Source organism: Mauremys mutica, chromosome 4 (genome assembly GCF_020497125.1).
Source record: "Mauremys mutica isolate MM-2020 ecotype Southern chromosome 4, ASM2049712v1, whole genome shotgun sequence".
Lineage (NCBI taxonomy): Eukaryota > Metazoa > Chordata > Testudines > Geoemydidae > Mauremys > Mauremys mutica.
In genome coordinates this window covers 41,073,899-41,095,227 of record NC_059075.1, presented here as the reverse complement: position 1 = coordinate 41,095,227, position 21,329 = coordinate 41,073,899, and the positions used below count along the sequence as shown (strand labels likewise).

Sequence of the window (21,329 nt, the reverse complement as noted above, 5' to 3'; positions counted from 1 at the left end):
GCAGAGCTGGAAGCCAAGGTGCTGAGTGCCAACAGCCTGATGCAGCTCTCGCTGGCTTCCATAGGAGCTGGGTTGGGCGCAGAGTAAGGGCTTATCTAACAGCTCTTTCTGACTAACTAACTTGCGGACGCCTGTATTCCAGGCTAAGGGTGTTTTACAAGCTCGATAGTTCTCTCCTCTCCTGGGCACCCCTTGCAACAGAAGAGACAAGTGCATGTAACCTCAGGGCCTCTTGTCTCAACAGTTTGCATCGCACTGTAGGAAACCATCTCTCTCATCACTCCCTGGCTCTCCCTCTGCAATGACAGGGCTGGAGCTCCCATGTCGCGAGCTGCTGAGCCCTCTGATGCAGCCAAGGCCTGTACTCTGGCAAACTGCCCTGCAGTCCTGTGGCAGATTCTGCTGCAAGCTGAGTGTGCTGCAGCATCTTCGCTTAAATTTTTAACAAGGAGTTTATAGTGAATCACATGGGAATAAAACCATCACAACAGGGTCATCGGAGTTATTTGTTTTGATACTTAGTTTCCTTTCCCTTGTCCCAGCGTAGTCAGTTTTCAGAGTGATGCAGATTTCTGTACTGACAAGGCAGAGCTTTGTTGTGGAAGTTGCCCAGGGATTGATGGGGATCTGGGCAGTTGAATAGGAGTCGTTTGGGGGTTTTGGCACCTGGGAAGGTGTGAGAGGCAGATTGGGTTTGTGTGAGAACACGTTAGCTGAGCAGCTCCACGGGTGGACTGGCTGGTGATATGTTTGTGACTGTGCCAGCGCTGCCCCCCTACTGAACAGCATACATCAGGCCACCCTGGGTGTGTATATTAAAATTCCTTTTGTGAGCTGTCTCCCGCGCCGGCCCAGACGTAGTGTCCTAGCATTGGCGCTGCAGAGTATGTGACCTGGCAAGCCTGGCCTCGGGTAGCTCCAAGCTGTCCCTGTGTCCAAGGCTCACCTGAGATGAGTAACAGGAGGAGATTCGAAGCGACTCTTTTGCCCTCTGCTGCAATGTTCTTTTCTTTTCCATTGCAGCATTAATGATTTGGAGCATGTGCAGGATGCAGCTGGGCAGAAGGGCCTGAACCTTGTTACCCTGAGTGGTGCGCTGGCAGCACTTCAGCACATGCTGAACTAGGCAGGATTTCACCAAATGGGATTGGCAAGGGGGGTGTAGAGCTTTCTAATCCTCCCCACCTCCCCCATTTCCCATCTGTGAGATTGACACCCTTCTCTTCTCCAGCCCCAGAGTGCCCCTCCAATGTCCCCTTGTACAAAGAGGGTCCCTGATGCCAGAGACTGAATATGGACCATCCTAAGGGTTCCCAATCCCTCCCAAGCCCAGAGACCTCAGGCTAGGGTGGGCTGGGCTGACTGCCCCCTAAAGTCACCTGCTCCAACCTGAAGCTTCCCCCACTATTTTCAGGGTTGATTTCTTGCACATTGGCCCATCCTCCTTCATCCCCCGATAATAATCCAGGACGTGCCCAGCTCTCTGGCCTAATCCGTAAAGTGATGCCAGTTCTCCCTGCCAGCCCACTTTCTTTCTTTCTTTCTCTGTCTCTCCTGGTGCCTCCCTCTCCTCCCAGCCTGGCCTGTGCACGTGCGAAGACCTGGCCATTTCTGCCCTGACATAAAGGAAACAGTCTATCTCCCATGTTTTCTCAGTGATGTTAATAGGCTTTGAAACACCGGCAAGCAGCTGGGAGCAGCAGCTAACCGGATAGTGCTATGGCCACGTGGTTGGAGGAGAAGCAAAGCAGAGCTCAGCAGCTCTGGTACAAGGAGGGCCTGATCCTGTGAAGTGTTTAGGCCCCATGTCCTAAGCAAGCTGGCAGCATGCAGGGTAGGAATGCTCACTCTGCCTTTCCCTGCCTACCAAACTGCCTCCTTCTGAGCAACACAATCTGCAGAAGGGGCAATCCCTGAGTCCTGGCCCCCTGAATGGGATCATCCAAGAGCGGGGGAGGAGGACTTAAGGTGCCTGCAGACACATTACAACTTGCTCACCTGGCATTGGCTTGAGATGTGCTGAAAATTCCCAGCCCAATGAACTAGCACCTTCCACCTGATCTCTGATGCCACAGCTGCCCCCAGCATGGGGAAAAGGCTGGCAAATGCATGGTGTCTGCCTATGGGTAAGTGGTTAAGGATTTGCTCAGCTGTATGTCGTGGGCTGGGGAATTCCCCTGGAGTGATCAGGACAGTCTGTATTCTCCACACTCGCATTAGCATGCTGGGAAGAGGCTGGAACACGGAGTGCTGTTCAGAGCCACATGTCTGCAGCTCTCTGTGTGCCTAGAAGAAGCTGTGTTATTTACTAGTGGACTCTGTCTTCTGAGTCCCCCCGAAGGCTGTGTGGGCTGGAGAAGGCTGGCTGATGTGTGCCTCCGAGGGGGCCCCAGCTGGTTGCCTCATCCACAGTCTCTAAAAAGAGAAACACACCAGATCCTTTCTCAAAAGGGAGTTTGCTCACCAGGCATGTTAAGCAGTGAGCAGTTGGGATCACTGAGTGGTTGAAGGGGTGGACAGAATGCAACTGTCTCCCTTGGATTTGGCCTGACTCTGGGCCTGGCTCCCCAGGGCCTGGGAGAATGCAGTGCAATCATTAATGCTCACTGTGCTCAAGGCGCTGGTTTTAGTCTGCCTTCAAGAGAGAGCATCTTCATTGGAGCAGGTCTCCTGATCCCTGGAGGGAAGAATGCTACCTACTGAATACACTAACATCTCTCCCTGCAGCACAGTAAAGTACCCCTAGCACTACTGGGGCATTGGCTCAGTGTTGACACAGAAGGACTATTATCCCCTGCTGAGTCATTCACACCATTCTCTGCAGCACAGCATCTCCTAACACCACCCTGGGGCACTGGAGTCAGTATTGACTGAGAGGAGGGTCCCTTCCCAACACCATGCCTGCAGCACTGCACCTCCTAGCCCCATGCTGGGGAACCAGGGGTTAGTACTGACTTAGATGGGAGAGTGCCAGTGCTGGGACACCTACACCTCTCCCTGCAGCACAGCTCCCCCTAGGGACCACTCTTGGGGCACAGCCATCCTGTCTGGAAGCAGGGTGTCCTGGGCAACTTTGGGAGAGAGGCTCTTTGCAGAGGATCAGGAATTTGGGAGCTGCTCCTGTGAGCCTACTGGGCTTCCTCCTTCACTGAACACTACCATCACGGACCTCCCCAAAGTTAGGAGAGAGGGATAGCTCAGTGGTTTGAGCATTGGCCTGCTAAACCCAGGGTTGTGAGATCAATTCTTGAGGGGGCCACTTAGGGATCTGGGGCAAAAAAATAGTTGAGGATTGGTCCCCCTTTGAGCAAGGGGTTGGACTAGTAGATGACCTCCTAAGGTCCTTCCAACCCTGATATTCTATGAAGTCAGTTCTGGGACCAGGCCTGAGAGTGTCAGGAATTGATGGGATACATCACGAATTGGCTCTCTGGAGTACAGGAGGCCCACAGCTGCCATGGTGCCTTATCCTGCATCATCTGCTCTGAGAACTCACCCTTCCTTTCCAAACAGCTGTATTACAAAGCCTGTGATAAATGACACCAGAGCTTTTACCTGTTCTTTGAGGCGCTGTTAACACACAGTGATGGCTTGATTGCTACCTAGCTAATACCTGAGGGTGGGGAAAGCTGAATGTGGCTAGCCCTGCAAGCCACTGGTGTCATCTCTGGGTAATCCATCCGTGCTGATGCTTTATCTGATCTGACAGCTCCCACACCCTCCCTTTCAGACTAGGGGTGTGGTGACTTATCACTGGAGTCTGGTATTAATCAACTCCATACTCAGAGGCTATTTATAGGCAGGAGAGAAGCATCCTCAGAGCCAAGTTTGGCAAGTACCCTGTAGCAAAGAGCTCAGTGAACACATGGGCATGGGCCAAACTTCTCCCTTTGTTCCAGAGCCTTTGCCTCCACCAGTGCCAAGTGACTGCTGGCTGCTGGGAAAACATTCTGGGCATGCAAATGAGCAGCCACAGTTAATCCCATCCTATCTCTTAGCCCCCGTGCCTTGCAGTGCCACAGGAAGAAGCTTTTGGAACTGCAAAAGGGTGAGGTGGGCAACGGCCGTTCTGGTAGGCATTGCAAAAGAAGTGGGACTCCCGGTGAAATTTAAAAAAGCAGCAGGTAGTGCAGCGCCCTGGGCAATCGTGAGAAAGACCAGCTCTGATAGGGTGTTCCATGCAGAGATGGCTGTGGGAGAAGTGGGCAAAAGTAGGTGACATGCTCAATTGCTCCCTATGTGTTTATTCCCCAGGGCTTTCACACCTCTTCTCAGTGGGCCTGGAATTGAGACATTGCTTCCTGGGCACGTTCCCTGGCCTTTCTGTGGTTTGGGGGAAGGGTGGTTACTGTGTTTGTCTGTCTGTTTTTAGTCTTGCTGCCTGTGTGGGTGTTGAGTGGAGCTGGGAATGGCAGCATGTTCTGCCTGACACTCACTAATCCGCCCACGCGGTCCGCTCGCCCACACAGCCAGCCAGCAGCGATCAGTGGTTGAAATCAACAAAGCGCATGGGAGGTGAAGCAGAATCCCCTGACCCCTCCTCTCAGAGCTTGCTCCCATTGTGTCCTGCTTCCCAGCTCAGACCTGCAGGGCTTCCCCCTACTGCTCTGTTGCCCCAACTGAGTCTCCAGATCTGGCAGGTCTGGGTCTCTGTGCAAGGGGCAGAATAATTGCGATAGCAATGCTGGTTCGGGCACCCTGTGACGAAGTTCATCCTCCTCCGTGCGGCGCTCTCTCTCCCTTCTGATTGCTGCCACACAGAGCAGATGACACTGGTATTCCACTGGGAGGGGGCAGAGCGGAGAGTTGAGAGGGGGCAGCAGTGAGTGAGTTATGGCCTCACTGGCTTAGGAGATTTAGGTTCCAAAACCTTAGGGGCCCATAGTGTTGCTCACTGTACTGCTTCAGATCCCTCCTTGACTCTGTGGCCAGGAGACAGCGCTTCCATCAGTGACTCGGGCACTGCCCAGTGCACTGTTTTTGTTCAATAACAGCTGCCGAAGGCACACGGTGCTGCAGGGACTTGTGAGTGGGAGACACAGAGCCTGGTCTCCATTTGGGTCCGCCATAGCCAGAGTTTGCCCGTCTTTGCCACCAGGTGGCTGTTTGGTGCCCTGTGTGAAATGGGTTTAGTGCTTCCTAGTGGGGCAAGAATCCACACTGCAGAGCAGCTGCAGAGCAGCTGGCCCCCGGTGGGCCATTTCTGCACAGGGGCCAACCCTAGAATGGGCTGTGGAGGATAAACTGTTCTCTTGCCCTAGAGGGGCCCTCCCAGGACAAGGTGAGCAGGAGGCTAGCTCTGCTCCTGCCCCTCCTCTGGGGATATACAGAAACCCTTAGGCACCAGGGTTGTCAAGCCAGGACTAAATTCACTTCAAAGCGAAGGCTGCTGGGGGTGAGTGGGGCCAGGACCAGGGGCGGCTCTAGGAATTTGGCCGCCCCAAGCAGGGCGGCATGCCGCAAGGGGCGCGCTGCCGGTCCCGCGGCTCCGGGGGACCTCTTGCAGATGCGCCTGCAGAGGTCCGCTGGTCCCGCGGCTCCGGTGGACCTCCCGCAGGCATGATTGCGGATGCTCCACCGGAGCCGCCTGCCGGCAAAATGCCGCCCTAAGCGCGTGCTTGGCGCGCTGGGGTCTGGAGCCGGCCCTGGCCAGGACAGGTGAGGGTGAGAGGGGTCACCTTCCCAGAGTTGTACCATTCATTCCCAGTGCGTGTCGTTCAGCTGGCCGACTCTTCCCTATATCTGAATCATGACCATGCTCACACTTGTCCCCTGCTGTGTCTCTTTGTCCCAGCAGGGTATGCGGTGAGGCCTGTGCGCACTGCTAAGCTAACCATGCCTCAGACACTGTCACAGCTCAGTGGGGAGCAGAGCTGAAAAGGCCTGGTAGGAGCTGTGTTATCTGTGTTTGGAGGTTGAGCAATTCTGCCTTTTCCCCCATGTATCTGGTGAAGCATATGCGAGGGGCCACCAGGTACTCCCTTTTCTTGCCCGTATACTGCAGTGAGGTTCCCCTACCCTACAACAAGAGAACACCCCAGCTTTCTTCAGCACTACCAAGAGGGCTGGCCGAACACCGGTGTCAGCTGGCATGTTTTGAGCTCTGGCTGTCATATGGTATTTGAGAGGGGACATGCTTCCATTCTCCTCCCCACATGGCACAGCTCCCTAGATGGGCTCCTACAGCTTCAGCAAGGGGCGTGGAGAGAAAGTGAGTGTCCTAGCCCTCCCCACCACACTCCAGAATCCCACCAACCCTTATTGAAAACACTCAAGTATTCTACAGCAAGGTTCCCACAGGCTCTCACTGACTCTTGAGGTAGCTGGATTCCCCACAGAGGGGTTATATTTCTACCTGGTGCCTGTTGCACAGCGAAAGAGAGACTCTTCTTCATTTCAATGCTTGTGTCTCTGAGTGTGTATGGCTACGAGTGGGAAGGAGCTCAGCGGATAGAGCAGGCCAGACGCTGGCCAAGGAGAGGTGAAGGAGGTGGGTCTTGTCTGACTCTCTTTGAACGCAGGATGTTTTGAAGCATTTCTAGGTATTAAGGTGATCCTTTATCTTTGGCTGCTGTGGTGTGGTGGAGGGGAAGGCAGAATAACCCAGTAGGCAAGCATTGGACTACAAAGCAGGTGTCCTGGGTTCAGTTCCCAGCCCTGCCACTGATTTCCTATGGGTATGGCTACACTTGCAGCTGTACAGCGCTGCTGCGGGAGTGCTCCCACAGCAGCGCTTTGAAGTGCGAGTGTGGTCTCGACGCCAGCGCTGGGAGAGAGCTCTTCCAGCGCTGCAGGTACTCCACCTCTCCATGGGGATTAGTTTGCAGCGCTGGGAGCCGCGCTCCCAGTGCTGGGGCACTGTTTACACTGGAGCTTTACAGTGCTGTAACTTGCTGTGCTCAGGGGGGTGTTTTTTCACACCCGAGCAAGAAAGGTGCAGCGCAGTAAAGCGCCAGTGTAGCCAAGGCCTATGTAACTGGGGAAGTCACTTCAACCCTTTAGTTTCCCTAGCTGTGAAATAGGAGTAGTGATTGTCACCAGCCTTTTTAACACTACAGATAAGTGTTAAGTGTTGCTGAGGCAGTAGGGTGAATGACACCCAACAAGCAACTGGTCCTTGCCTTGGGGATCTTACAGTCTAATTAGTTAATGTTTGTTCGGTGCTTTGCTAATGTAAAGTGCAGCCTAAGTGCTAAATATTATTACTGTAAAGGCACAGTGTGTGCACAGCAGGATATTGAAATACAGACCAAAGGGAGACTGGAGTTAGAGCGGGACAGCTTCACAGAACGAGCACGGGCAGTGGATGTATGAGGTTTGGAGGCCAGGGCCTGGGGGGAAGAGAGGAGCTACTCTTCAGCTCTGCCAAGGTTCCCCTTTCCTAGTGCTGGTATGCTCCCTGCTGAGGAATTGCAACTACTCTGCCTGCTTACCTAGGAAGAGTTGGGGAGAAGCCAGGGCCGCCCAGAGGATTCCGGGGGCCCGGGGTCTTCGGCGGCGGGGGGCCCTTCCGTTCCAGGACCCGCCGCCGAAGTGCCCCAAGACCCGCGGCGGGGACCCCCCCGCCGCCGAATTACTGCCGAAGCGGGACCCGCCGCCGAAGTGCCCCGAAGACCCGCGGCGGGTCCCGGAACGGAAGGGGCCCCCCCCCGCCGAAGACCGGGCTGCGCTTCGGCGGCGGGTCCCGCTTCCCCCCCGGCCCTGGCCCCGGCCCCAGCCTCTTACCCCCGGCTCCCTCCTCACCCGGAGTCTCAGCGCCTCACCGGAACAGCCGCAGCGTGTGGCCGGCAGGGCCCGAGCTCCGTCCCGCTAAGAGCCGCGTGGTGAGGGGGCGGGGCTGGGAGCTCCACGCCGAGCGGAGGGAGCTGAGCTCAGCCTGGAGCTCCCAGCCCCGCCCCCTGACGACGCGGCTCTGAGCGGGGCGGGGCTCAGGGGCCCCGGCGGAGACTCGGCGCTTGAGAGGGGCGGAGGCGGGAGCCTCCGCTGTTCTCTTGGGGGGCCCCTGCGGAGCCCGGGGCCCGGGGCAAATTGCCCCCTTTGCCCCCCCCCCCGGGTGGCCCTGGGAGAAGCACCACGTTCTGTTTTCAACACACTGAGACAAACAGGCACTTTCAGCCCAGCGGATCCATGTTGTAGATGACGTGTGCTCTTAGCTGCTTTTCTTAAAGTCTCCATGAGAGAGAGCGCAGAGCGTGGCCTGACCCTCCATCCTGAATCCTCTCAAACCGCTCCCTGCAGACAAACTTCTTCTGTGGAGAAGTGCAACACACAGAGAACAGAATCCCAGCTGCCTGCTTGACATGTTGCTTACAGAAGGTTTGTGTTTCTGTAACGAGGGCACTTGCTAAATCCATTTTTTCAACTCCAGCTAGTAACTTTTGTGGAAAAGTCCATTGTTTTCATTGCAGAGTTGACAACACACCCATATTCTTTCGTGGGTTTTTTTTTATTTTGCAATTTTTTTTACAGTTTTGTTAAAATGCGGGTTGGATTTTTTTTTAACAGCAGCTTTCAAATGTTGACATTGTTATATGTGCACACCTGAGATTTCAGTAAACAGAACTTGTGGATAACCATTTCAGTAAGGATCAGGCTAGAGACTGCAATTAAAAATGTTATGAAAAATTTCACAAAAACAAAAAATCTGAGCATGTCAACTGCTCTCCATGAAAACTTTCAACTGAGAATAAAGGACAGTTTTCAACCCAAAATTTCCTTTTTTAAAAATCTGTCAGCTCTACTAAACACATACAAATATCTTGATTGCCAGCTTAGCTATGAGAAAACCATTAGCCCTGAATACACTAGCCCTAACTGATTGTATGGTCCATAAGGAGCAGTAATATCGGATTTATATGTTCTCTACTGGGCTTCTGCCAATAGAGGGTCTTACACATGCACACACATGCCTGTCTGACATTATATCCAGAAGAAGGCAGTGGTGTTACAGATGCAATAGCCACTACAGAACATTTCCTCCATTCTCAATAGCACCATTCTTTTAAGGAATCTGAAATGAATTCCTATCTGCTTCTTACAAAGGCAGCTCCCCATCTCTCATCATCCTCACTACCACCTCAATATGAATTACATTTCACAGAGGTGCTAAGGCTGCAACTCCTGGAATGGCAGGGGTATAGACACATCTGCAGGTACCCTGCACAGTGAGATAATGGTAATCCTCGAGGGTGTGTGCAGGGTTGTGGAATAAGCACCAAACTATTCATATGCTCCCTGCTGAGGAATTGCAACTACTCTGCCTGCTTACCTAGGAAGAGTTGGAGATCATATGACGATCTCAACAAACTTTATATACAGGGATCACTTTATCATCCACGAAGATACAGCCACCTCTGGGGTGGGATGATACAGCTGTTTAACACACTACATACCAGTTCTAGAGAGGAATGAAGGCGAAAAGCATAGGCCAGTGTAAAATGAGGATGCTGTTCCAGGCATGGGGGGAGGGGTTGTGAGGCATAGCTAATTAGTGTTCATAAAATGCTTTGAGAGCCTGGGATCAGAGACAAAATGTATAAAGAGCAAAGTTAAAAGGTGATTTTTTTTTACCTCAGGAGTGGTCTCCTTTGTGAACTTCCTCTCTAGCCAAACATGCTCCCCTCTAATATCCCTTCATGCTTCACAAACAACTTCCTATTTTCAAAGCACTTTCCAAGCAGCTTCCCCATCCCTCTTGTGAGCTGTCTGTGCCATGATCCCCATTTTACAGATGAGGAACTGAGGCACAGAGAGGAAAAGTCCTCACCTAAGGCTCACCACACAGTGACAGAGCTGGAATTAGAACCTAGCAGTGCCCAGGCCTGTGCTCAGATCACTAAGCCATGCTCCTGCTTCCCAGTGGGGGGGCAAGGTTTTGTAGTATTGTACCAGTCTCTTACTGAAACCGTTTTTCTGGAGAAGCTACAGCTGATGCCAATCAAACCCCGTGCAGTAGGGAAGAGCCCTTCCATGCTCTGTGGTGACACTGCTCTGACCCTTGCTGGCTCTGAGCCTGGCAGGTAACCAGCTGCTTATAACATACCCCAAGGGGCAGGACAGGCGACTGTTCCACCTCCCTTCTTCTCTCGCAAGCTGTGCCCTCGCTAGCCCAAGCCAACAGCCTCCCTGCAGCAGGAGTGACTAAATAGCTAGTGCTGAATCATATGAATTTGATGAATGACTGCAGTGGCGGGGTAGGGGAAGGGAGGGAAGGAACGGGGAGGGGTGAGGGAGGCTTGTTGAGTTTCTCTCTCCCACTGTGTCTGTCACTCTAGATGTTGAGCGTCCTGCTCCGTGTGGCACCATGACAGTGCAACACTGCTAGCGCTTGGGGGGTAGAGAAGACTGAACTAGGCCGAGGGAGGATGCTGATTCCACCTGGAGGACATTGGTGCGGCCATGGCCCCCTGGAGCAGAGTTAAGCATAGAAATGAGAGCTGGGAAGGATGCCCTGAGACAGATAGCCCATCCCACCCCCTCTCTGTCAGCCACTGCAGGGGCGTCCCCGGCATCCCCAGGGATGCGGGAGGGAGGAGAGAAGTAGGGGCAGGCTGCCAATTCTTCATGCATCAGAGCCCACACACATGCCGTAATGGCCCCAATGTCCTGAGACCCATCTCTCATCTTGCATCTCCAGAGACTTCTGGCCACAGCTACTGCGTGGAGGAGATTTTCCCAGCTCCCAGGCTGCTCGCGGGAAGTTTAGCAGGAGGTGTGGGGGGAAGGGAGTTATTGACAAAACCTTTCACCATCCCTCCACAAGCAGCTGCTGCTGTCCTCGGAGTGACTCCATTGCCAGCCCCGGGTGTGACCCCTTCCAGCTGCCTCAGCCGGTATGTGACATTACAGGAGACTTTTGCCTTTGTGTGGCTTGTTGGTTTCAGAAAGCAAATCTCGGGGCTCTGCCCGTGGGTTCATGTGACTCTGTAGCAGGATTTCCTAAACATGGGCCTGACATGCCTCTCTTGAGAGCAGGAAAATCACTCAGGCTTCCCCAGTTGTTCCTCCATTTAAAATGAGGGCTATGCATGCATGGGGATTGGAGGCAGTGGTGCCTTTGAGAAGCATCTTTTAATTGTAAATTGGGGCATCCCTCTGGTTGGTTGCTAGTGTGGGGCTGTTTCTATTGGGGGACCCCGATGAGGAGCTGTCTGTGCATTGGTTTGGGGTCAGAATATTCAAAATTAGCATCGCAAGATTCCAACCTCCCACCTCAGCTCCAGTAGCAGGAAAGCAGACAGCAGCCCCTGCTCCCCTCTGCGATTCTCACACTACAGCACCCTCCCATGAAAAGACAATAGGAGGAAGGGAAAGGTGAAAGAGGAGAGGAAACATATTTCAACATCATTATTTCCTCCCTTCCCTGCCGCACTATTTGAGCTTCAGTTTCATTTAGCCACTGGTGGCTGTTCAGGGACCCCATGCCATACCACTGCCCATCCTGGACGTGCTGTGTGGATAAGCAGAGGAATTTTAGTCTTACAGGTTGTCAAACTGGCACCTTTCACCAGCACTAAACTCCATGAGTCAAACTCATTCCTGATGTAACTTCACTGAAGACAATGGATGATTTTACCCCATTTGTAAACTGGAATTTGCTTGTCATTCCCTGCTGCTGGGTTCAGGAGATTTGATCACACTGAGTGACTAACTCCAGTATGGGATCCGCATGGGCTGAGCTCCTGTCAGAGGGAGTGCTTCTTACCCTGCTCTCTCCTTCAGAAAAGCAGAGGCTGGTCCCAGCAAGATCTCAGGCTGCAGGTTTTTCGCTGACTTGTCTAAATAGGTTTGTCGCCCTCCTCTCATGCCACCACCTTTCCATTGGGTTTTCATGTTGCTGTTATCCCTTCTCACCAAGAAGGCTGCTACCAGCAAGGTTTTGAGACTGCAGCTCCCACATGGCAAGATATTTTTCCTGCTGCTGGGACTTTGACAATATAGTTCTGGACACAACAGACTCAACTTAAGAGGTCAAGTTTGCACTGCTGTTTGCATGTCCCTGGTTGCATCCACTCCAGCTGTGACATTACCTGTTCCTCTTCCTGTTGGTTAGATGGTAACATTGGTAGCATTGCCCTGCAGTAAGTTTATGAGCAAGAGACATGCAAGGGCCTGTGTTGATAGAGAGAAGTAGCCGGCAGGCTGGTCTTGTGAAGAATGGACTGATGCCACGTTCCTTTGCACAGCATCTTTCAGACCAACTACCTTATGGAATTAGGTACCAAATAATCAGTAGGGCAGGGTGACGCTAAGAGGCCAGAGAGAAAAGAGGTGGAACATGGATCGGGTGGAGAAATATGGGGCAGCTGTTGCAGATTCCGGGAGCTGCAGAGGGTAAGGCTGTCTCACCAACCTGGTAGCACTGTACAGAGGGACAGTGAGGAGCCTGGTAGTAGAATGACAGAGAAAGTGAGCAGGGGAGTAAAAAGAGAGACAGGCCTGGAGGTCCTCTGAGCCATAGCCCTGGAGCCTTTAAAAACCAAGATGGCAGATTTGAATCATCCCCTGAAATGCTCCTGGAGCCAGCAGTGCTCGGTGAGAGGGAGGCAATGGGACTGCTCCTCGTGCATTGGAGAAGGTGGTAGCAGCACTGTGCAGGTGCTGGAGTCTGGAGAGCTGGAGTCTGGGGAGGCCATAGAGAAGGAAGCTGCCATAGCAGAAGTGAGAGGAGTGGAAGGTCTGGCTAAGATGTCAATAGAGGCACACCTGCAGCAAGGCTGGAAAGGTGGTAGGCTCAGATTGCCAGACAGGAAAGGTAGGCACCATGGTTAGAGATCGTAGGTGCAAATAGAAGATTTAAGTCAAAGGTGGAGCTGGGGCCATATCTGTGTACAACAGAACCCTAGTGATCTTAAGGTCCCTGGGGAATCCCCAACCCTTCAGACAATTGAGGGAGACATTCCAGCAGGGTCTCTTGATTGCAGATTGCTGGCCGATTCCCCTGATGATAAGGGACAGCAGGAGAGGACATTAGTAATTTTGTGTTAGATCTCTGGTCAGGGGCTATAGGCACCATTTCAATCAAAGCATTTCTTGCTGGGACATTTGCATGTGGAATCTGGGTCCGATGGGCAGCGTGTAGTTCTTTGAGAGAGGAATGCCATGCAGTCTTAATGCAGAAGGCAACATATACCAAATCGCTGGGGTCTGATCTCTTTTCAGGACTTGAAGGTAATGATTTTCACACATGGCTTAATTTCCCTAGCCCAGGGGTAGGCAACCTATGGCACGTGTGCCGAAGGCGGCACACGAGCTGATTTTCAGTGGCACTCACACTACCCGGGTCCTGGCCACCGGTCTGGGGGGCTCTGCGTTTTGATTTAATTTTAAATGAAGCTTCTTAAACATTTTAAAAACCTTATTTACTTTACATACAACAATAGTTTAGTTCTATATTATAGACTTATAGAAAGAGACCTTCTAAAAACGTTAAATTGTATTACCGGCATGCGAAAACTTAAATTAGGGTGAATAAATGAAGACTCGGCACACCACTTCTGAAAGGTTGCTGACCCCTGCCCTAGCCCATTAACAAAGTAATGACTAGATCCATAGGCTGTGTTCGCCTCATAGAAGCTCACACTGTGTAGGGGCAGTGGGATGTGAGAGGAGGCTCAGATTTCCTGAATCTGCTGGCCTGGTGATTGGTCCCAGATCTGGTCTCCTTGATAGAGAGGCAGATTTTCTGCTCACAGCTGGGGTCTGATGGGATTAAAGCCCTCTCCAAATGGCTGTGAGCAAAGGAAAAGTTTCCTAAACAGATTCCAGTAGGGATAAACAGAGTGAGGTAGAGATTCTGGGATATCAGTCTCAAGGAGCTTGCCGTCCCAGCACTAGGATGTGGGCTCAGGGAGGTGGGGGTAGGGGGGCTTGGTAAGGTTGAGTAGGAAAATATGTGAGGAAGCTTTTCTTGCACCAGTAACTCCCTCTGCTGGAGACCCAGCTGGCACTGCTGGGAGTGCAGAAATTTACGCTCCTGACCACTCCTTGGCACTATGATGCCAGGATCATGAAGGAAAATGAGCAGAATGCCAAACACTGCCTAGTGCTGTTGATGTTTTTGGGGGCAAAAGTTGGCGCCTGTGAGTGAGGGTGAACTTCATAGGGAGAGAGAATGAGTAAAGACTCTACCCGCTGCCCAGTGGTGCAAGCTGGGTGGTACGGTATGGTACGCCATGCCAGTAAGCTATTTATAGCCAGTACACCACACCGGAAAGTACAGGAGGAGCATAATGTAGGGCTGCCAGGTAGCCCCATGCTGGCAACTCCTCCGGTGTGGCTGTACCACCCTCACCCCTTTCACCCAGCTGTGTGCCTGTGTCTCCTGTCCGGGGTCTGTGCAGCAGCCCTGCCCCAGTACAGCTGCACTGGAGGAATTGCCGGCATGGTGCCGCCCAACGTTCTGCTTCTTTTGCCACTGGGGTTCCGGAGCGCCCTGCAGTTCAGAAGTCTCCGGTGCAGCGGGAGGAGGACAGAGCCCCCCCCCCCCAGGTAATGTAGGATGGATCATGGGGAGGGGAGGTGGAGAGCGCGGGGCCCTGGGCTGGGGGCAGGGTGGGGTCACGTGAGGAGTCATGTGGGGCACTCACGTGCCCCCCCCTTTAACTGGTGGCAGCATACCGGTAAGAAACGAATTCTACTTGCGCCACTGCCCCAGCCCCACAGTGTAGTTTTAGTGGGTCCTGCTTTGGGTATCCTCTTTCCCCATTGCGCTCTCCTTTGCCCAAGTGGGAAATTGGGAGTGCCCTGGGCAGGGCATGGTGTGTTTGCTCCTTTCTGCCAGACTGAGCTGAAGCACTCTAGAGGTCACTGTGCCCTCCTCTGGTAAAGCCACATCTCCCACGTTCGTGCTGAGCTCAGCACTGAGATATTGATGTACCTGTTCCAGCCTGAGCTTGTTATTGATCCCTGTCTGTGGTGCTGAATCAATGTAACCAGCTCAGTTTTCCTTGCCTACCCCTCTAGGCTCACCACTGACCTTCCACTGATCACACAGAATCATAGGTCTGAGCTTTATCAACTCTTCCCAGTTTGGGGTAGGGAGAGGGGGGGATTAAGGGGCATTGACTTGACATTACATCTCTCCCCACATCCCACTCCTGCAAGCTGGAGCGAATTCCCCCAGCACATACCTAGGAAGGGCAGAGGGGAGAAGAGCGCAGAAAAGAGAGTAGCTCAGGAAGCAGTGTGATCTAGTAGCTAGAGCACAGAACTGGAAATCAGGGCTGCTGGGCTCTAATCCCACATCTTCTCTTGGCTCTCTGTGACCACCATGAGCCAATCCCTTAGCCTCTTTGTGCCTGTGTTTTCTTATCTGCAAAACAAAGCTGATAGCCCCATTGGGAGATAGATAAGGATTATGATCAGCTCTAGGCAAATACTGTCCCCCAAAGTGGCTGACTATTCATTTGAATTTTACAAAGGATTTGCTTTGCTGTGTTCATGGTCTTTGTGCATTCACTTTCCATGAATATCCTAGCAAGTGAGTTTGCTGACAGGAATGTTCAAGAGAAAGGACAACATTCACATAAAGCAAATTTCATATTTATAATGGGACATCTGATTCTGCATGTTACGCTCATCCAGTCAGACACTAGAAACAAACATGTCCAGAAATTTGCAGAAATTGTCTGGCAAATCACTTTGAATAACACATCTAAGAGAATCGCAGGCCATTCATGGACAGTTTGTGGACAGGAAAAAAACAAAATATGCCAATGAATGATGAATTATGCATGATTCTACCCATGCTAGCTGTAAATTTACTTAATTATTTTCTTGGCTGTAGTGACCTCCTTTGGAGGGTCTCAATGTCCTGTACAAAGTGTTGTTATTAATATGAGAAGGACACAAGATCTGAAGGAGGAACATTTTGTCCAAACACAAATATCTGTATTAAGTGAGAAAAACTCAGGGCCGTCACAGATTTATCTATAAATTGGATACAATTTCTTATTTTATTGTGTATATATTTCTTTGCCTTCTTTGGGATCTCTTGCTTGTCATCTTGCTTAGGCAAGCAACGCACTGTGAGTTTTGCTTTTCTGCTAAACTCTTTTTTATTGTAACCTCATCAACCAGCCCCTGCCCCCAGCTCATTCAGCTGTTTCATCCACCTGTTGTGCTCTGGTGACATACAGATTGTGAGCTCTCTGGGGCAGGGACCATTGCCTTTGGTCCATGTCTGTACAGCACCTAGCACAGTGAGGTCCTGTTACTTGGTTGCGGTTCCTAAGTGCTATCACAATACAAATAATAAATAATGATAGAAGGATCTCAAAGAACTTTATAGACACTAAGGCACACACCCACGTTGCAGATCAGAGTTTTCCCCATTTTACAGATGGGGAAACTAAGGCACAGAGTGGGGAAGTTATTTGCCCAGGGTCATACAGTGAGTCAGTGGCACAGCTGGGAATAGAACCTGGTCTCCTGATTTCATGTCCCTAGCTTGTTCTATTAGAATATGCTCACGTATTAGTATAATCTGTGTGGCCTTTCATCCCAAAGACGTTTATAAATTCTTTGTACACAGTAATCCCTGCATGCAACATTGAAATGCAGCCACCTCTGGTGCAGAACACATAAGCTGTTTTACAGCACACAACAATACTACACAACAGTTTAGAACAGAAGGGAAGCATAACCATGCATCCAGCTGAAAATTTCAGGGGAAATTTAGGGAGGCAGACTCCTAAACACATCCAAAATAAGAGATAAGAGTTTAAAGCAAAATCCTTTATCCTATTAAGGGAAGTTGGGCAAGCTAGTTTTGGGGTACAGAGAACTGTATACTTCTTGGTTATTTATACTTGTGTTATTCAACTGAACAGCTTGAAAAAGGGGTAAATCAGTGTCTAAAAGGCATTTCACTCAACCCAGGTCCCTTATAAGGAAATGATTTAATATGCTGCAGTAGTGGCCCACAATACTGCTGCATACTGTGGTGTTAGCACAGTGTTTTAGAATACCAGAGTATTTCACAATGATAATGACGTGGAAATTAACCTCTGCTTTCCAGTAGTAACCTTAAGAACATCTTGTGGGTCAGAATTAAGCATCCTTTCAACATATGTATTGTTAATATGATTATGACTCTGTAAATAAGTTATATAATTAGTTACCTCTCAGTTGAAAGAGTTCATAAGCATGTCTTGCAGGACAGAGCTAAGGTTGTCATTGGAATGTGTAAAGTGAAATTACCATGATATTATTGCTGACCAAATGTATGAAGCAAGAATCATAGAATATTTATGTAAATTACCTTCAGCTGGTTATTCTCATAGTATGCCTGTAGTTATGTAGTTTTGCATCAGAGTGTTAATAACTTCTGCAGCTTTAACTGTAAGGAAACCAGGATGTTTGTTTTGGAACACTTGAGCTGGAAAGGTGCCTGGTTCACTAGTGTCTAGAGAAGGAGACTCAGGGGCGGCTCTAGGTATTTTGCCATCCCAAGCATGGCAGGCAGGCTGCCTTCGGCAGCTTGCCTGCGGGAGGTCCCCCAGCCCGCGGATTCACCGGCACGCCTGCAGGAGGTCCGCCGAAGCCATGGGACCAGCGGACCCTCCACAGGCATGCCGCCGAAGGCAGCCTGTCTGCCGCCCTCGCGGCGACCGGCAGAGCGCCCCCTGTGGCTTGCCGCCCCAGGCACGCACTTGGCGTGCTGGGGCCTGGAGCTGCCCCTGAGGAGACTTCTGGGGTGGGATTGAGGTTGATTTAAAAGTTCTGGATAATGCACTGGAGCCAGCTCAGGGCTGTGTGCTGGGACTGGAGGGGTTGTAAGGAGGCTGAGTTGGGGCTATGATGGAGCAGGGTCATGGGCCTGGGTGGGAGGAGGGTGGAATGAAGCTGAACTAGAGGGAGGGCCTGGGTGCTAAAATAATAATACATGGAGCTATACCTATCTCATAACTGGGAGGGACCCTAAAAGGTCATTGAGTCCAGCCCCCTGCCTTCACTAGCAGGAGCAAGTACTGATTTTGCCCCAATTCCCTAAGTGGCCCCCTCAAGGATTGAACTCACAAGCCTGGGTTTATCAGGCTAATGCTCAAACCCCTGAGCTATCACTGTCCCCGTCCCCCCTCCCAAGGAGGGTTGCTCTCTTTCTATTCCTAAAATTTCTTACAATCTATGAAGTGCTGCAATAAAAAAGTGAGTTAAGCTCAGGGAGCTGGGGCAGGAGTTGGTTTGGGATATACATGGAGTTGAATCTGGGGGGCACACAGGAGGTTTGCCTTTGGGAGGCATGTGGATAGGAAAACTTAGAGGGAATTGAAATGCAGCATGTACAGGAAGAATCTGCTCCTGGATGGACAAGGATCAGCAAAGCTATAATCTGCTTCTCTACATAGCTAGTGGGGAAGGGGGCAGCATCGGGGACCTAGTTGGAAAAGACAGCATCCCACCCATCCCCCGAGTAGCTGTCCTTTGCTCACTGGCTCTCCCCTGTGGCAGGAAGAGTAAGTAGTGCTCATAAGGGACAAGAACAGCCATACTGGGTCAGACTAAAGGTCCATCTAGCCCAGTATCCTGTCTACCGACAGTGCTCAATGGCCACTGCCAGGTGCTTCAGAGGGAATGAACAGAACAGGTAATCATCAAGTGAACCATGGAAACAGTCATGGGTCATGGGCTCTGGCTCCAGGAAAGCAGGTCAGAGGTGGGACAGGAGTTGCAGGTTGCTAGGAGCCTCCTTGTTTATTTGCTAAAGATCCAGCAGCTCCGTCCATAACAAAAGGGAGATGAATTATTTAGCAGCTGAAAGTGCCAGATGGTGACAGCTCTGTTGTTTACCTGGGGAAGGGAGGGAGGGAGACATGCACCCAGCAGATGAACAGATTGAGTGCAGCTCTACAGGGAAGTGCCTAACCCTCACTGGCCCTGTGCCTTCCTCTGCTGCCCTGACGCCTCGCCAGGCTTCCGTGGGGGCTTTTTTCTCTTAGAGACCAATGGGCTGGGGCACTGGCAGGCTGAGAAGAGGGCTGCAGTAAATTCCCTTGTCCCCAGTTCACTTTTCAAAGTGCTTACCTTGCTCACACTCATATGCACCTGTGCTCATTCCTTTTCCATGGGACCACTTATCCCATGCACATGGAATCCCATTTCCAGAGCCTCTGTTGTCTCCACGGGGCTGCCCCGGGGCTCACCGTATCATTCACCCTGCCTTGGTAAGGGGCGGAGGAGACAAGCAAGGAATGAGAGGCAGCCATACTGCAAAGAGTTCTTCTCAGCCCCCCAGACTAGGGAGTTCAGCCCCTGATCCCATTGGGATCCAACTGTCTAGTGTAGACACAGCCTTGGGAAAGATTCCTGCCAGTCCAAGAACATGACATAGACCCTCTCCTGATGGGAGGCCAAATTAATGGCCTGCAGCCATCCCACCTTGGGCTGGGATCTTGTCAGACTTCACATTTTAAGCAGATCAGGCCAAGTCAGTAAGTACTGGATGTGAGACCTCCATGGAGAACCCAAGGTGCTGCAGGGAGCAGCGTGGGTGACTCAGTCACAGGCATTGAGTTGGTACTGAGTCCACTGTCCCACTGTGATGGTAGGGGATGCAGTTCTGCAGGGAGTAGTGGGAGTAACCCAGTAGGAGGAGGTGGGGGTGAGTACAGGACACAATAAAAATGGACTTTGGGGTAGGAATTTCTCTCTGGTTTTCTACGGTAAAGACTGATGTCAAAAAATCCACTTATCTGCCACACACCCATTCTCTTTAACTGCCCCCTCCCCTGCATGGCTGGCCAAAGCATGTCTCAGTGCAGCCTCACTGCTGCTAATGTACATGAAAGATGGGCTATTAATTACCTAGATAGTGACCGAGACACAATGCAGCCCCTGCTGCACCTCCAAAAGGAAGGGGCGTCTTTCCCCCACATGCCCTCCAGGCCAAATGGACAGTCCTGACTCTGGCTGAGCCAGGGCTGGGTTTGATGGGCTCCTGAGACAGCTGAGTCCAGCCTTCCTCAGCTGGAGGGATGGAGTTTGTAAGAATATAGGCCCACATTAGGTTTGGATTTTAGCACTTCCGATAGGCCCACAGCATGTGCGCATAAAGAATTAAATCAAGAGAGAGAAAAAAGTTGTTGGCGTTAAACTCAGTGCCCCCAATAATACGAATGTTGTGTTATTTAAGGTTTGGTCTAAGCAACAGAAATAAAGAAAACACGGTTAACTTGGCACCGGGGTAGTAAAACATTGGCTAGAAATGTTAGCTGGGGAAAGATATGGCAAAGTAAGATAAGGGGAAAAACCCTGACAAGAGCAGAGTGCAGCCCTAAACTGCTTCATCTGACTCGAGCTGAGGTCCTACAACCAGCAATGACATCTCTTGCTTGTTATAGTGTATAATGTTTGCTAGGGGTTCTTTGACAGAGCTTTTCCTTATGCCTCGAGTCACACCATGATGGGAAGGTGTCTCCCAGGTCTGAACCTGTTGCATTTCGGCCAATGCTTATAAACTGTTTTGTTGCTAGGGAAGGGAATACAGGTGTGTATATATATGCTTATAGTTGTATTTTGGTTGTAATGAACATCAAGTGGCCTTTGGACTAATAGGAATGCCTGTGTGGAAACTGAGTCATGGTAAACCTTAATAAATGTATTAGGAAAATTCTTTTCAAGAGATTTGGCCCAGCGTGGGACCTTTTGGGAAGGGGGAAGGGAAGAAATCTAGGCGGTACAGCATCTCTGACAAAAGGTAGGTGAGAAAACCCAGGTGAGTAGCCTGTGAGAGTCACTTTTTGATCCTGTCCCAAGATAGAGGATAGGAGAGTCTCTCAGTAATAACATCACAAGTTTCTACAGCCTCTTTCATCCTGAAAGATCCCAAACTGCTCTTGGCAGACAGAGATCACTCACTCTTCCCTGAAATGCATCCACTTCTGAGGTGTAACATTTAACAGCACACAGCAACAGCACACAGCAAGTTGTGGAAGAACCACCCTGTATGCCAGGGGATCGCAAATGTTTTCATAGCAAGGGCCATATCTTCATTGACAGACACCCATTCGCCATCACCCGGCCCCACCTCCAGTCCCACCAGGGATCAGCTAACAGCTCTGAGGCAGCTACAGAGATTGCCTTAGTAGGAAAGATGCATTAGAAAAGTGTTACATGTATTATTCACCTTTAAGAGTGTGAGTTAGCAACTAGAAACAAGGAGCAGCAGCCAGCACCAGTTTGGGGACCACTGTTGTCTGCTGCTGGAACTGCTGTGTAAATTCAGGGAGGCAGAATAGAATTACCCAAATTGGGCTCTGGGATTCAAATTCCTAGTTTTACTAAGTGCGATGAAATCTTTAGTGGGCACGGCCAGCCAAGGCCGCAGC

General features: G+C 51.1%; 1 protein-coding gene across 3 annotated transcripts in view; it reads left to right on the top strand.

Moving 5' to 3' along the window:
• The window catches only part of TMEM63C (transmembrane protein 63C), a 64,660-nt gene that overhangs the window by 11,983 nt on the left and 31,348 nt on the right, over positions 1–21,329 (top strand). The window lies entirely within an intron of this gene.